The 13890-nt window shown below is 44.6% G+C and overlaps 1 protein-coding gene across 1 annotated transcript in view; it reads right to left on the bottom strand.

Moving 5' to 3' along the window:
- Window positions 1-2804, bottom strand: part of LOC137561289 (DNA ligase 1-like) — a 75827-nt gene extending 73023 nt beyond the window's left edge. Inside the window, exon 1 of the mRNA XM_068272551.1 lies at window positions 2782-2804. The gene's annotated coding sequence lies outside the window, so the exon portion shown is untranslated. The remainder of the gene's footprint in view (window positions 1-2781) is intronic.
- Window positions 2805-13890: the final 11086 nt, after the last annotated feature.

Raw genomic sequence — 13890 nt, 5'->3', positions numbered from 1 at the left:
GCTGTTATGACCTTTTGCATTCCTGACTATCCCTCTGCTTTCTGATTCGGTACCTTCGTATATCTGATTACCTGTTGCCAAACCCTGCCTGCCTTGGATACCGAATCAGTCTTCTGTTTTTGTACTTTATCTGTCTGTGTGTTGCTGACCTGGCTTGCCCGACCTCGAGAGCGATCTCTCTCTTTAAGAGATAGTCTCCAGACCTGCTAGTGACATCCACCTTCTGGTGTCACTCACTTGCAGGTCCCTCCTACCTTCACCCTGGGACTCCGCCTACTGGGAGGTCTCAGGCTGCTGGAAGGTTGTTATACTTTCCGATAGGCAGTATCGCCTGTACTGCCAGAGACCACTTACTCAAAAGTCATTACTGTTGCACCAAACACTCACACTATATAGGTGTCCAGAGGTTAGTTATACTTGGATTATCGGTGATTCTGCAGATCATCAATAATCAGGTATAATCTGTATTCTTGGTGATACTGCAGATCGCCAATAATCAGATTCTCTCTGTGTGCTGACACCGATCGTTACACTGATCTTCAAAACACTGTTGTGTGTTTGATAGAGTTGTTTCGGTGTCATTTGATACACTGTTTTAAATGTTTTTACACTGCATGACCTATTGTTCAATAAAATTATATTTTTAAATAGATTTTTGGTAGTGCAGCCCAGGATTTTTTCTTCCAAATTTAAAAGTAGTTAAAGTGGACCTTTACTGAGAGATTCTGAATGCTGCCATTGCCAACCTGGTTATATAATACTAATTGCCTGTATATCACGCTGATCCACTGGTTACAGCGATCTCAGTCACATACCTGTAACAAGCATGCAAGTAATATATGTACAGGTCAGCATTAGAGATGGTCAATGAGATGCTCATTTTTCTGGCTTGCATTCAAATAATACTCTGCTTGGAGATGGGCCAATCAGGTGTATTTCTTGCCAATTTTGATTGGTTCAATTCTAAAAGCTTATTCAAACCATGCAATTTTCCTGTCAGATCAACAGATTGCTGGATAATTTTTGGCGTGTCCGATCTGCTTCCGTTCAAGAGAGGGATCGACTTTGTGCAGTACTTTCTCAAAATCCCTTTCTAAATCGAAAGCAACGTTTTAATATGTTTTTAATATGAACTTTTTTAATATGTATGTCAAGAGGGTATATTACTGTTACTTTTTAAATTATGGTCTTGTAATTAGTGATGGACGCAAAACTGAAAAAATGCACCTTTATTTCCAAATAAAATATTGGTGCCATACATTGTACTAGGGAAAAATATTAAATGTTGCAATAACCGGGACAAATGGGCAAATAAAATGTGTTGGTTTAAATTACGGTAGCATGTGTTATTTTAAAACTATAATGGCCAAATACTGAGAGAAATAATGTTTTTTTTTTCTATTTTTTTCTTATTTTCTTATTTTTTCTGTTAAAACACAGTTGGAATAAAATAATTCTTAGGAAAAAGTACTCTCTAAAGAAAGCCTAATTGGTGGTGAGAAAAACAAGATATAGATTGTTTTGTTGTGATAAGTAGTAATAAAGTTATAGGTGAATGAATGGAAAGAGCACTGACAGGTGAAAATTGCTCTGTGTTTTTAAGGGGAGGTGAAGTGGTTAGGCTCCTTGTCATTTGAATAACATAACGTAACATAACATACAAGCTGGAATAGCTAAAATCTCATTGACCATCTCCAGTCAGCAAAGTCAGAACATCTAAAGCATCTACTCATCCTGGCTATAGTGGTTCGGAAAAGATTAAAGGGAACCCGAGGTGAGAGAGATATGGAGGCTGCCATATTTATTTATTTCTAAACAATGCCAGTTGCCTGGAAGTACCGTTGATCTTCTGGCATTAGTGGCGTCTGAGTCAAAACCCTGGAACAAGCATATGGCTAATCCAGTAAAACCAGAGAGTCAGAGTACCTGATCTGATGCATGCTTGTTCAGTGTCTATGGCTAAAAGTATTAGGAACACAGAATCAGGGGAACTGCCAGGCAACTAGTATTGTTTGAAAGGAAATAAATATGGCAGCCTCCATAACACACACACACACACACACACACACACACACACACACACACACACACACACACACACACACACACACACACACACACACACACACACACACACACACACACACACACACACACACACACACACACACACACACACACACACACACACACACACACACACACACACACACACACACACACACACACACACACACACACACACACACACACACACACACACACACACACACACACACACACACACACACACACACACACACACACACACACACACACACACACACACACACACACACACACACACACACACACACACACACACACACACACACACACACACACACACACACACACACACACACTTTATTAGTATAGGTTCCCTGCAAAGTACACTATACATCTGGCACATCCCAATTTCCCAGAAGCCCATATCAAAGTGACCAGCACTAATCTTTATTACATTACTATAGATTTGATAGGCGTAAGTTGTTGCAAGCATTATTAGGACACTGCGACTGATTTGTCCCAGTCAGACAAAGAGCTGCTGAACACAAGTCAGGACCAGAAACACCGGCTGGATTTGTGGAAGAAATTGCTGGTCTTGTCCAGCACAGATTATAAGGAACATGATATGACAGTGTTAATAGGCATAACAAGCATAACAATGTAATGCACTTTAATTTAAATGGTGGATCATATCAGAAAGAAATAAAGCAAGATATGACACAGATAACATACCACACAGGTCCGTAGCTCGGCTTCTCTTTTCTTAACTAGTTGTGTAAAATGGGTTGTCACAATCGCTATGGTGCTAAGAGCAGTGGAACCTGTTTGTTGAAATAATAAAAGAGTCCATTCGCAGCAGGTCGTGCTAGTTTCCTTTAACTGGAATTTCCAATTACAGCTTGGTGTACAAGCCTAGAAAAATGCAGGTGCATCTCTCCTCAATAATACATGCTTCTAACAGATACATTCTTTTACATTGCAAATATATATATATATATATATATATATATATATATATAGTATGCAATAGGACAGGACCTGTGTTATACAGTAGATACTGGTTGCAGTTGCAATCAGTATCTACTGTCTAGTTGCCTACGACACAGAGTCTGGGGGGCTCATTTACTGCAGTGAACACACTGGGGAAATAAGACCTTCAGCATACCTGGACTGGGTTTTTTTCTTATAAATCGGGGTTGTTTTATCATAACGTAGGGAACTAAGGATACATGTTATTTTGGTTTGTGTAAGTTCCCTTAAAATACAAATATAACAGACGTTTCATGCTGGCCATAAGAGCCCTGTTACACTGTGCCCATTGTGTCTCAATGGGCAATATTATTGCATCGTAGCTCAATATCTCAATATTCCCATGGAGCTTTCACCAGTGATCGCTAGCGTTTTTTAAATTGCTAGCGCAATGCTAACTATATGGCAGTGATTTCATTGCCTCGATTGCCACCAATCACTGGCGATTCGTGATAAGCGGCAATTGCAAAATGGGCTACATGCAGCATTTTTCTGGGATTCTAGAGCAATCGTGACTAGAATGCTAAAAAGCGCTAAACGTGATCACTTAAAAAATCACGAGAGTGTACAGTGATTTTACCATGTTAATCACGCTAATATCGCCAGTGCAAAACACTACCGCTAATCGCTAGCATTTTACAATTACGAGTGAAAGAGGGCCCTGGGTGTATTGCGGCGGGTTCTGACAAAGTGAAGCCCAGCATCTGGTGCGTTTACTCGGCAATGTGTGCAATTAGTTAAGCATACTTTCATTGTATTGTACGCTTCACTGAGTAGTCGCACCACACGTCTAATGTGCGGTGAGTCATTTCGGCAGCTTTGCATTGCGATGGCATTTCAATGCAATTTTTACAGTGTGAAAGGAACCTGAGGCTGGCTTCAGACTGTGTATTTGCGCCAACATTGCGGCCCGTGGGCCACACCGAACTGCCAGAAACAGGTCTTTGGGTATTACCGTGTTAGTATACTGTAATCTTAGTCTGATATCCGGCCAAGCAGGAAGTGACACTCACTTCCTGTTGGCCAATCTATGAGGTGCGCAGAAGCGTATTGTTAAAATACACTTCTGCACATGCGTGACTCGAAAAACTGTGGCGGGTTTTTTTTAACTACATGTGCATTGCCATAGACATACATGACTTCCGGTCCAATGCAGGTCGGCGCAGGAGCCGCACGGTAACGTAGGTATGGGCGTACGTTAGATTGGGTGCAGTGTACAGCTACGGGGGTAGTATGAACTGCCCATAGACTAACATTAGACTGCGGTGGGGTGCGGTAAATTTACCGCACTGCCCCAGTGTGAACGGGACCTCAATGTTAAAGCCTGGTACACACTTTCAATTACCACGTGTGCACGGTGGCGGGGAGAGCGATGCATTAAAATGTCCTGGAGCTGTTAAGAGGCTCCAGCAGGATGTTTCAGCTCATTTTTTACCGAATGGGCTACAGACAGGTATAAAATCCTGATTTCAGTTCTTCCCTGCTCTGTTATAAGGGCTGGTGCACACCAAAAACAGCTAGCAGATCCGCAAAATGCTAGCAGATTTTGAAACACTTTTTTTTATTTTTCTATGGCGTTTTGCTAGCGTTTTGCGGATTGCTGCTGCGGTTTTCAGTATAGTAGATTTCATATATTGTTACAGTAAAGCTGTTACTGAACAGCTTCTGTAACAAAAACGCCTGCAAAACCGCTCTGAAGTGCCGTTTTTCAGAGCGGTTTGCGTTTTTCCTATACTTAACATTGAGGCAGAAACGCACCCGCAATCCAAAAAATGCCTCACCCCGGCATTTTTCGTTTCTGCAAAACGCCTCCTGCTCTGGTGTGCACCACCCCATTGAGATACATTGACCAAGCGGATCCGCGGCTGCAGAAACGCTGAAAAAGCCGCTCGGTGTGCACCAGCCCTAAGGCCCGGTGCACACCAAAAACCGCTAGCAGATCCGCAAAATGCTAGCAGATTTTGAAACGCTTTTTTTTATTTTTCTATGGCGTTTAGCTAGCGTTTTGCGGATTGCTGCTGCGGTTTTCAGTATAGTAGATTTCATATATTGTTACAGTAAAGCTGTTACTGAACAGCTTCTGTAACAAAAATGGAAGCAAAACCGCTCTGAACAGGCGTTTTTCAGAGCGGTTTGCGGTTTTCCTATACTTAACATTGAGGCAGAAACGCATCCGAAATCCAAAAAATGCCTCTCCCAGGCATTTTTCGTTTCTGCAAAATGCCTCCCGCTCTGGTGTGCACCACCCCATTGAGATACATTGACCAAGCGGATCCGCATCCGCAAGCGGCTGCAGAAACGCTGAAAAAGCCGCTCGGTGTGCACCAGCCCTTAGTGTGTAGTTTCAAGGTTACATTTCTACAATTGATATCACACTATTACAGTTCTTTTAGTTTGCAAATATAGATGTATAAATGAGGTGCATGTTTTTAAAGCCCCGCCAATGCTATCACATGTCCAGGCAATAAGCCCCTAGCAAAGGATTCAGGTCACATCATTTATCTGAGCTGGCATTGCTGTCCTCCCTTTTCAGAATGTCAGATTTTTCTGTATCTGAGACAGTAGAAACAGGTGACAAATCTGTTATATAATACTTGGCTGGCTTTCAAATGTTATACTATTTCACTGAAGTAAGGCAGAAGAACACACAGCATTCAAGTGCATCACAAAGTAAAGAGATTACATTCTTTGGCCCCAACTACTGCTAAGTGGCTCCTGCTTTGCAAAAGGAGTAGCTTGCTATCCAGCGAGAGGTAGTTTCCCTTATAAAAAGATGTTTTAAAAAAAATACATACCAACTACATAAATAAAAGTTCCATTAGGCTTCTTTTACATTACATAACGCTTGCAGGAGCCGATTTCCTGCAAGCGTGATGATCTGCGGCTTGGACGTCGGGAAGTTGAGGTCCGACGCTGATTAGCGGCAGTAGTTAAAATTCACCCGGCGGGAAAGCGACTGCGTTGGACGTTTAAAAGCTCCCATGTGCATCGAACCGCAATGAACCAAAACGCAGCATTGGATGTGAAAGATAACATAAAAGTCTATGCACTTTCATTTTACCTTGGTTAAGACAAAGTATTGACTTTAAACGCCAGAAATCAGCTCTGGTGTGAGAGAACCCTAAATACATAAATGGGCAAATTTTATTTTGATGACTTCTTGAAAAGCATTCTGGTCCATATATTCAGCTTCAAACTAACTCTGCAGTGGTTTTTTTGTAAAAAAAAAAAAAAAAATGAAAGTTGAATAAGCGTCAGAATTGCAAACTTGCTGCCAGCGCTATTTTTCACCAAATGATGAGAGAGCTGTTGGAGCCAAACAGGATCTGACCTCTTGGCACACACCCATGTCAGAAGACCATGCTATGCTTGAGTGTGATGTGGATGAAGGCCAGGCCATTACTTCAAGTACCGGTGAACATGACCTGATGAGGCTCCCTGGAGCACTGTACATCAGAGAAAATGCTATGGACACATTTGAGACCACAGATCTGGCTCATTTTATTAACACACTACATTACTTGAAACAGATCGTGCAGGGAAAGGCTGATATTTTAATTGATAGCATGGCTATATATATTTTAACCTCCCTGCCGTTCTAATTATTTGCTGCGCACGGCAGGGAGGGTGTTTTTTTGCATTTTTTTTAGCATGTAGCTAGCCTAGCGCTAGCTACATGCTTCCCCCCTCCCTGCGGCGTCCCCCCGTATGCGCCGATCGCCGCCGCCGCATATGCCCATCCGGAAATCCTGTTCTGAACGGGATTTCCATGAGGGCTTCCCTCGTCGTCATGGCGATGGGCGCGATGACGTCACCGACGTCATCGTCGTCGTCACGTCAGAGGGAGTCCCGATCCACCCCTCAGCGCTGCCTGGCACTGATTGGCCAGGCAGCGCACGGGTCTCGGGGGGCACCCTCTGATGCGGCGGGTAGCGGCGGAGCGGCGGCAATCGTAAGTGACACGCAGCTAGCAAAGTGCTAGCTGCGTGTATATAAAAAAAATTATGCAAATCGGCCCAGCAGGGCCTGAGGAATCCTCCTCGGCAGGTTACCCCGAGCTGAGCTCGGGATAACCGGCAAGGAGGTTAATATATATTTTTCCTTTTTGTATCAACTGGAAATTTGGGCGCAGCTGGCGCCACCGCATGCTGTAATCGGAATTACGGCTATAACAGGGCACAGTGAGTAACTTCAGCGCCGTCAGAAGACGGAGCTTAAGTTACTTTTAAAACACTGTAATTCGTCCGTCAGCAAAAGCTGAAAGCCGAATCACCTAATTTCCTACCAGCCACATGGACCTGGAGGGTGAATAGTAATTAAAGCCGCCAGGACTTGTGCAGCAGCGGGATAAGCTATATATCGGCTGTATTCTGCGCCCAAGTCTCCCGGCGGCATATTCATAGGTACGCAAAGGAAATAACTGGGAAACATCTGCAAAATAAAAAATAGTTCCATCCTATTTTCTTCCCCTCAGTTTTACGCATGGGTGCAAGGGTCCTTTTTTATTTTATACTAGCTGAATACCTGGCATTGCTTGGATATGTATTTGGTTGTTGTTAGAGATGGCCCGAACGGTTCGCCGGAACTTAGCTGGTTCAAGTTTGCGGTAAACCGTGCGAACAGTTAGCGAGTTCGACCCGCCCCCTATTCTACATCATTGGGCTAAACTTTGACCCTGTACATCATAGTCAGCAGACATATGGCAGCCAATCAGGCTGCACTCCCTCCTGGAGCCCCCCTCCCCCTTATAAAAGCGTCAGCAATGTTCTCACTCTGTGTGCTGCTGTATTAGTGAGAGAAGGGAGAGACATTGGAGAGATAGGTAAAGCGATAGTTAGGAGGTCTGTTAGATTGCTCCTTGCTGATATTTGTTGATGAAAAGCACCCCAAAACTGCTCTTTTGAGAGCTAATGTTCTTCTGCCTGACACTGCATATACAGCCCTGTCTGTCGCAGCTGGCCCTTGCTAATTGCTGTACTGTGCCAGGTCCAGCACATTCAGTGCATACCTTTCACTGCCTCTGTGTGATTGCACTTTGTATTATACCACCAGCAGTCAGGTCAAAAAAATGTTCAGTACCTCACCTTTATCATAATAAATGAGGCATGGATCCCGGGGGGCTACTGCCTGCCTGAAGACTAAGTCAGTCCCCACACACAGCATCTCTGCCTGCACGCCGTGTGACTGCCTGCCCCAAGACTAAGTCAGTCCCCACACAGCATTTCTGCCTGCCTGCCGGCCGCTGCTGTCTGCCCCAAGACTAAGTCAGTCCCCACACAGCATCTCTGCCTGCAGGCCACTTGACTGCCTTCTCCACCTCCACCAACAGGGTCCAGACCAGGACTTCAGGTGGATTCCTGAATTTTTAAGGCTTCTGCTAACAGAGGCCGCTAACAGAAACAGTAATAATTTTTTCTGGTGCATGTACATGCCTGCCTAATTTTTCTGGCTGCACTGCGGCTGCAACAACAAAACTAAAAGCATATACATGTGTCAATTCACCTTCGTGATCATTACCTTGCTGCGGTGAAGGGGCTTGTGTATCACAATAAAGCAATGACCGGCTATATGAGTGTGTTGGGGGGCACACCTGACCCAAGATAATAAGGTCGTTGCTTCATTGTGGACAGTTGTCATTGAGCTACCTCAGCCGACCATATGGGCTTGACTCTCATCATCGTGCGCACCAGTCCAGCACGGCCATCACTACACAAACAGCTGTTACACAGTGAGTTTGGTCTATTGTGTGAAGCAGTACACTACTTACACTAACTGCTGATCCATGTATACACACGCAAGATGTTTTCAAGCACTTTAGACCTCCAATTTAGCAATGCAATGTGATTTCTGCCTTTTAGGGATTATAATCCTGCTGTCCGGCAAATCCATAATTTTCCCCGGGACTTTTGGCGTGTATCCCACTCCGCCATGCCCCCCTCCAGGTGTTAGAGCCCTTGAAACATCTTTTCCATCACTTTTGTGGCCAGAAACAGTGTTTGTAGTTTTTCAAGTTTGCCTGCCCATTGAAATCTATTGCGGTTCGAAAAATTCGCAGGTTTGCAAACTTTTTCGGAAGTTTAACGTTCGCGAACCAAAAATCGGAGGTTTGAGCCATCTCTAGTTGTTGTTGGGTCTGGCCACTTTTTCTAACCTTAACACCCGGTCACTCGCTGACCAGGTTTGTGAGCTTTTTGGTCCATGACATCAATATTGTGAGAATGGAAGCGGTTTAAATTTCCCCATTGAAATCAAGAAAAAAGAACCAGATTGGCTGTGTGTGGCTCCGCCTCCTTTTCTGAATTTGAACCTTAGTCACTTAATGACCAACTGTAGCAGGTTTGAGGCCTCTGCCAATAACAGAATAAGTAAGAATGACAGCAATTTAAATATTCCCCTTAGAAAAATCAATAGGTGAATTTTGATTGGCTCTTGTAGGCTTCACACACTTTCCTGAATATTAATCTCAGTCACCCAGTGACCAACTGTGCCAAGTTTGAAAATCCTGCGATTAACAGTCTAAGAATGGCTGCAGTTTACATTTCTCCATTTAAAATGAATGGCTGCACTTTGATTGCCTGTTTTATGCTCCACCCACTTTCCCTGAATTAACCTCAGTTACCAAGTGACCAACAGTGCTAAGTTTGGGGACTCCCATTTATTACTGTACTGTGAGAATGACAGCCTTTAAAAATTTCCCATTGACATGAATTGGTGAAATCTGATTGGATGTTTGTGGTTCCGCCCGGGTGAGCAGGGGAAGGGGGCATGAGACCCCGAGAACCAGAGCCACCATCAGAAATTTTGGGGCCCCTCACACATCATCAGGCCTGGGCCCACCCCTGTGTACATGTGCGAAGTGCGCTGCGGCAAAAAATGTGCATGGCTCCGACACTGAACAAAGCGGCATGCACAGCGTGATGCAGCAAAAAATGGGTGTGGCAATGGCATATTGTGGGTGGAGCCAAATACTAGCAAAATACAGGTAGTCCCCAGTTAACAAATTAGATAGGGACTTGTGGGTCCGTTCTTATCCTTTATCTGTCCTCTTTCGTCTCCCTCTTTTCCAGATATCCAGGCATAGGTGCTCCCAGTATAGATAGTCAGGCATAGGTTCCCCCAGTATAAGTAGCCAGCTATAGATGGTGCCCCAGTATAGGTAGCCTGGTGTAGATGCCCCCAGTATAGGTAGCCTGGTATAGCTGGTGCCCCAGTATAGGCCTGCAAGATACAGGTGCCCCCAGTATAGGTATTCAACTATAGGTGGTGCCCCGGTATAGGTTAGTCAGGTACAGGTGCCCCCAGTATGGGTAGCAAGCTATAGGCACCCCAGTATAGGTAGCCAAGTATAGGTGGTGCCCCAGTATAGTTAGCTAGGTACAGGTGGTGCCCTCAGTATATGTAGCCAAATATAGGTGGTGCCCCAGTATACGTAGCTAGGTATAGGTGGTTCCAGCCCCAGTATAGGTAGCCTGTAGCCAGATATAGGTGGTGCCCTAGTATAGAAAGTCCACTGTAGCGGGCTCACTCATCTGCTCCTCTCGTTCAAGCGCTGATGTCACTCTTCTCTCAGTGCTGGAACGCGGATTGCTGGTTAGTGAGCCACAGGCCCACAGCCAGCACATGTGGCCCTTCCAGCGCTTTGGGGGGCCCAGGCCCCCTTACTGCAGTCTCAGTTGTTCCCCCCTGATGGCTGCCCTGCCCAGAACACATTGTACCAGGTAGTAAGGGATCAGTATACCAAGTTTCGTTGAAATCGATGAAGGTATTTTGAATGATGGTGGCACATACATACACACACACTGGAAAAATGTGACATCGTCATCTGATTTTGTATAGCAGATCTGGGAGACCAGACACAAGTGTTTTGCCAGTGGAGTCTCCAAGAAGTAGCAGAAACCAGTAAATCAAGTTGCAAACAACCATATCTAAGTATTAATTGTGCTGGGCTGACTGTGAAGATTGGAGGATTTCAGCTGAAGCTGACACTCGGGTTAGCACAATAATCATGAGACATACTTTACAGATGAGACAGCAGTGCAATTAATGAAGGTGTATTGTCCTAGATATGACTTAACTAGGTAGAAGTGATGCAAGCATCCCTGTAAGCATAAAAATAGCAGGCTGATTCACTCATGCTGGAATGTCGTTACAATTGCTCTCATTTTCATACTATTTACTCTCATATATTGTAGAATAAGCAGAAGAATATACAGTATCTATGGTAATTACGCATTACGCAGTTCACCCCCAAGGGTTTTTACCCTAACGGACCACAGCAATTTTCATCTGTCAATGCTCCTCCCTTTTATTCCCTAATAACTTGATTACTACTTATCACAAGAAAATGATCTATACCTTGTTTTTTTTTCTCCACCAATAATTAGGCATTCTGTAGGTAGTACATTTTGCTAAGAATTTTTTATTCTAAATGCCTTTTAATGGAAAAAATTAGAAAACAATGGAAAAAGTTCATTATTTCTCAGGTTTCGGCCATTATAGTTTTAAAATAAATGTTCTCCTGTGGCTAAAACTGACACATTTTATTTGCCCAGTTGTCCCTCTCATTAAACTGTTTAAATGATGTCCCTATCACAATGTATGGCCGTTGATCGCGGTCACGTCCATTCATTCCAGGCATTGCGATTGGGTAGTGGACCTCTTCCCCAATTGCTGTACACGGAATCCCAATGGAAATGGCAGTGGGAGCGGCGCGCACACGTGTGGAGCGACGGCGGGAATGAGCAACATTTTAAAACGTCATGTTGCCGTTAACAGGCTCAAACATGACGTTTTAATACTATACATTAACAATAGGAGTTATTTGTGCAAGTACAACATAATATATGTTTTATTTCAGGTACTTATTTTTTATATTTAGTATTCCACTTTAATAAATGATTGCCAGAAATCATATCCTAAGAAAATGCCCAATTTGAATCTGAGTTCAAGGTAAATGTAGGAGGAAGATTAGCAGTGTTCCCAGTAATGTGCTTAATAAAGAATCATTACAGCCTGAGCACATTGGTGTAATTGCAGTTTGGATTTCAGCAGTGCAGCTCAGCGTGCAATATGCTAATACATCAGACAGTGCGGAGGCAGCACAGTCTGATGGACACACTGATGCGATGCTCAGCAGTGCATTGTCACAACGCGCTACTGCACAACGCACAGTTCTCTGATTATTATTACTATTTATTGTATTTACAAAGCGCCAACATGTTATGCAGTGCTGAACAATAGATAATTAAGGAGGCAGACAACAAAGTACAAGATACAGAATCATGCAACTGAGTTTAAGTCTAAGGCTCGGTTCACATTAGCTTTTGCCAACAGAACCGGCCATACGGTTCCGTTGTCCATTCCGCTGAACGAACAAAAAAATGCAGCAGGACCCAGTTTTCCAGACCGGTTGGCTCAGCGGAACGGAAACCAGAAGGTTTTGCAGCTACATAGAAACAAGTAGAAAACTGACAGTTTACAGCACACTTGCTGTTAAAACTGACAGTTTTTACCTTATCCTGATGGCCGGATCCATATGGCTGACTCCGCAAAAAAACGCACATGTGAACCGTGCCTAAAGGTACATACACTCTTTAGACAGAAATTGGTCTAAATTAGGGGTGTCCAAACTTTTTAGGCCAAGGGTCATATTGCCATTCTTGATAGTGCTAGGGGGTTGAACTAGTGAAATTAAACACCATTTTTGCTGATTGCTGTTAGGTACACTGTGCCTGTGACATTTTGTCAAATAAAACATTTCCACAGGAAATAACCCATATACCCTGTGCAGTTAGCACCAAGTCAGCTGCTAATCAGTTGCTGTTACTGCTCCTGGCACAGTGGCGGTTGCATAATCAGTGGCTGTTACTGCTGCTGGCACAGTGGCGGCTGCTAATCAGTGGCTGTTACTGCTGCTGGCACAGTGGCGGCTGCTAATCAGTGGCTGTTACTGCTGCTGGCACAGTGGTAGCTGCTAATCAGTGGCTGTTACTGCTGCTGGCATAGTGACAGCTGCTAATCAGTGGCTGTTACTGCTGCTGGCATAGTGACAGCTGCTAATCAGTGGCTGTTACTGCTGCTGGCACAGTGGTGGCTGCTAATCAGTGGCTGTTACAGCTGCTGGCACAGTGGTGGCTGCTAATCAGTGGCTGCTACTGCTGCTGGCACAGTGGTGACTGGCAGCTAATCAGTGGCTGTTACTGCTGCTGGCACAGTGGCGGCTGCTAATCAGTGGCTGATACTGCTGCTGGCACAGTGGTGGCTGCTAATCAGTGGCTGTTACTGCTGCTGGCACAGCGGTGGCTGCTAATCAGTGGCTGTTACTGCTGCTGGCACAGTGGTGGCTGCTAATCAGTGGCTGTTACTGCTGCTGGCATAGTGACAGCTGCTAATCAGTGGCTGTTACTGCTGCTGGCACAGTGGTGGCTGCTAATCAGTGGCTGTTACTGCTGCTGGCACAGTGGTGGCTGCTAATCAGTGGCTGTTACTGCTGCTGGCACAGTGGCGGCTGCTAATCAGTGGCTGTTACTGCAGCTGGCACAGTGGCGGCTGCTACTGCTGCTGGCACACTGGTAGCTGCTAATCAGTGGCTGTTACTGCTGCTGGCATAGTGACAGCTGCTAATCAGTGGCTGTTACTGCTGCTGGCACAGTGGTGGCTGCTAATCAGTTGCTGTTACTGCTCCTGGCACAGTGGCGGCTGCTAATCAGTGGCTGTTACTGCTGCTGGCACAGTGGTAGCTGCTAATCAGTGGCTGTTACTGCTGCTGGCATAGTGACAGCTGCTAATCAGTGGCTGTTACTGCTGCTGGCA

The sequence above is a fragment of the Hyperolius riggenbachi genome, chromosome 3 (genome assembly GCF_040937935.1).
Source record: "Hyperolius riggenbachi isolate aHypRig1 chromosome 3, aHypRig1.pri, whole genome shotgun sequence".
Classification (NCBI taxonomy): Eukaryota; Metazoa; Chordata; class Amphibia; order Anura; family Hyperoliidae; genus Hyperolius; species Hyperolius riggenbachi.
This window is presented reverse-complemented; position numbering and strand designations above follow the sequence as displayed.